We start from the raw sequence: 3834 nt of genomic DNA, 5'->3' as shown, positions 1-3834 counted from the left end.
ATAACTTGGCATTTGTTCCAAAGCTTCAATGAAAGGAATATTTATCGTTAACTTTTTAAGGATTTTCAAAAATTTTGTAAATTGTTTATCTTTATTATTCTATTTCAATCATTGAGGAAATGGAGGTAGCAGTTTTTCTAAATGAATTTGTATTGGTTTATTTTCATCATTGTCGCTTTCAATTTCTACCTTCTCCTCCTCAAATTCAGTTTCTCTTCGGATTCTTATTTCCACTTATTTTCCACTTCATAATTGAATAGCTTTAATTTGTTCCTTATTCTGATCTTTTGGATTAACTTTAACAGTACTCGAAAGAATTCCTGAAGGTCTGTTACTAAGTACAATAGCAATATGTCCTAATTGATTTTCAATATTCCTAATTGTAGCCCCTTGATTTTGTAATTAATTTTCCATGTCAAATATTACTTCTTCCATAGTCAACTTCTCCTTGACTTCTGAGTTATTTTTAAATTCAGGAGGATAATAAGGTTTATAGTTAGGTTCCCTTGGTTATTTGAATTTCCTGAGGGGTTCACTGAATTGTTATAATTATTCCAACTAAAATTAGGGTGGTTTTTTCATCCAGGATTATAATGATTAGAATAGGGATTATTATTTCAATTATTTATAACATTCAAAGTTTCATAAGATGATTGATTATCACTTATCTGTCCTAGTGAATTTTCCTCTAACATTAGTGGTATTTAAGAATAATTCACTCCAATTTGATCAATCTTTTTCGACATAGCAGCAATTCGAGATGCTAAAATAAACATCGCATCAGAATCATGAATATTAGCTACTCTCTTTGGATTTACTCGTTCAGAGGGCCATTGAAAATTGTTAGTAGTCATTTCTCTATTAAAGAATATGCTTCATCAAAAGGTTTTAACATTAATGATCTACCTGCAGCAGCATCTACAACAGATCTAAGTGATCCTACTAATCCATTGTAAAAAGTTTGAATTATTACCCAATTTGGTAAAGCATGGTGTGGACATCTCCTAAAGAGATCTTTAAATCTTTCCCAGGCTTAATATATTGATTCCCCTTCAAACTAATAAAAAGATGTAATATTATTTCTAAGCTTGCTCGTTTTTTAGGATGAAAAATATTTAGCCAAAAATTTTTGTGATAGTTCTCCCCAAGTTCTAATAGATCCAGGTGCTAATGAATTTAACCAAACTTTAGCTTTATCCCTTAATGAAAAGGGAAAAGTCTGAGCCTGACATCATCATTAGACACTCCATCATATTTAAAAGTAGCACATATTTCAAGATTTAAAAGTAGCACATAAAAAGTAGCACATATTTCAAGAAAACTAACAAAATGTAAGTTAGGATCTTCAGTAGGCGTTCCTCCAAACTTATTATTTTGTAACCATTTGGATAATACAAGATTTAAACTCAAATGAATTAGCAGCAACATCAGGATTTTGAATAGTCAAGTGAATTTCATCTACTGTATGATTAACAAAATCTCTTAAAGGTCTTTGTCGATTGTCATTTATTGGATTATCTAAGTTATTCGCCATTTAAGTTATTCGCCATTTTGTTTGTTATTCGCCATTTTGTTTAAATTTCTAATTTCTTTTTGTTGTTTTGAAAATTTTCCTAATTTATGTTCTAATTCTGAATCGTAAGGTACTAAACCTTAAGATCCAATACTATGCATAAAAAATATAATAAGCAAAGAAAAATTTCTTAAAAATAATCTTAAATGATTTTTTTAGGATTTTTTTTAATGATTTTTAATTTTTTTATATATAAATTTATCGCTAAAATTCATAATTTACCAAATCTATTTAATTTACGGTTACCGTCCCCGACAACGTCTCTAAAAACTTGATCCCGCAAATTATAGTTGTGTAAAATTAATAAAGCTCACTCCGGTTTGCAGTGATACAAAAAATTTGGTTCGTTATTTATGAACAAGAAATTAAAGCAATTTATATTAGAATTCTACACAAGTATACATATCATTATCAAGTAATACATGACTTTTTGTTTAAGCCCCAAATATCATTCCCACAGTGAAGGTTTAAATTTGAGATGATAATTTAGATTAGGAATTTCACAATAATAAAGAAAGGTTATTATGCTAATTTCAAATGTTTAAGGTGCTATCAGAACTAAATTATCAACTACTAGCAAGATTGTAAAGTAAAGTTAAACTATAACTACCAAACTATGTTTCAGTGATGAAGTTATGAAATATGCGAAAACATCTTTCCCACTACAATGAGTTTTTGGTTAAATGAGAGAGATAAATGGTTTAAATTTGTATTATGACAAATAGGAGCAATTTTTATTCTCTACCCTTAGTCAAGTATTATAGAGAATCATTGGCTAATCTTAGGTTTAGTCTCTAAATTTGTGGTTAGGCTGGGAGGATACTGGCTCTCACTCCAGAGCTCCCACTTCCCTTCCCCTGAAGGCTAACTCTCGCTTTAGTACTTAAACACTAAGACCAAATAAAGGATTTTAGTCTGTCACCCTAAAATCTCCAATTCTTTTCCTAATAATATATATTTCCTTATTTATTTGCATCCAATTCCATGAACAAAACACTCCTCTATAAAATTGAATGTGATTCTCACTTTGTTGTAGAACTCATACTCTATTTCCCGGATCATATTTCCCGTACTCTATTTCCCGGATCATATGTTTCACAACAGATTTTAACTTTTCAGTAGGCCAGACCAAAAAATAAATTAAGAATAGAGTGGAAAAATCATCACAATTTATTTTAAATTTTAAAATTTGCATATTCAAATTAACTCTTCATTACTGCATATCTCAGATTAGGGAGAAGGACAAAGAAAACTACTCAGACCTCATGAAAAAGATACAACAACATATGAATTTCATAAATAAAAGGGAGTATATACAATAATAATAAACAAGCACCACTTATTTGTAATTCTTTCTCAAAGCAAATCTCTTGTTGCCTCTTTTGGACTCTTTCTCTCTTTACATGACTCTTGATTTTCTCTTGAAAGATGTATGGAAGAAGAAATCTCTCACAGAAATCTCTCACTTCAATCTCTCACTTCTCTCCCTCTCTTAACAACTGTTAGGAGAAAATCACACTTAGACTCACCACACTAAACAATAAAACACTCAAGTAAACTCAATTACACTCTAGCCCCCCTCTAACTACCAGTTTTTTTGAGCAATTTTTGCTATAAGTAAAGCATAATGTTGGTTCTTTAAGAGGTGCCTCTAATAACTCTTCAAAAAGCATCCAAATTCATAGAATCTTCTAGAACTTTTCCCATCATCGACCTTGGCGTTGTCAGCGCCCGTGGTCCAAATTTAATTATGTACTCTCTATCAAATGGCATCATTGGAGCCCCCGCTTTTATGGACACTTGTTTCATGCTGGCGTCATTGACGTCCTTGCTGGGGCCATCGGCGTTGAGTTTTTCCTCTAAAATGTCATTTTGACTCCAATATTCATCATTTTTGCCTCCTTTTTGCTTCAAGTCCTAAAAATCATCAACCTGCAACAAGACATCACACCTATAACAAAACATTAAAAATATCTTCCTTTAAAGTGTAATATCACCAAAAATGAGTATAAAATATAGGTCTAAAAATGCATATATTTTTGGTGCATCATCCACTGCAATCAATATATATTTATTTCCAAATAAAGGTATAAATTGTCCCATAAAATCTAATCCCTATGCATAAAAAATTTTAATTTCCAAATTAAAATTTTGAGGCATTTCATTTCTTTTTAAAATATTACCTACTCTCTAACACCGATCACACACACACACACACACACACACACACACACACACACACATATAAGAGGATAATAAAA

The sequence above is a fragment of the Phalaenopsis equestris genome, unplaced genomic scaffold (genome assembly GCF_001263595.1).
Source record: "Phalaenopsis equestris unplaced genomic scaffold, ASM126359v1 Scaffold001189, whole genome shotgun sequence".
NCBI classification, from domain to species: Eukaryota; Viridiplantae; Streptophyta; class Magnoliopsida; order Asparagales; family Orchidaceae; genus Phalaenopsis; species Phalaenopsis equestris.
The sequence above is the reverse complement of the archived record's forward strand: the minus strand, read 5'-3'. Positions refer to the sequence as shown.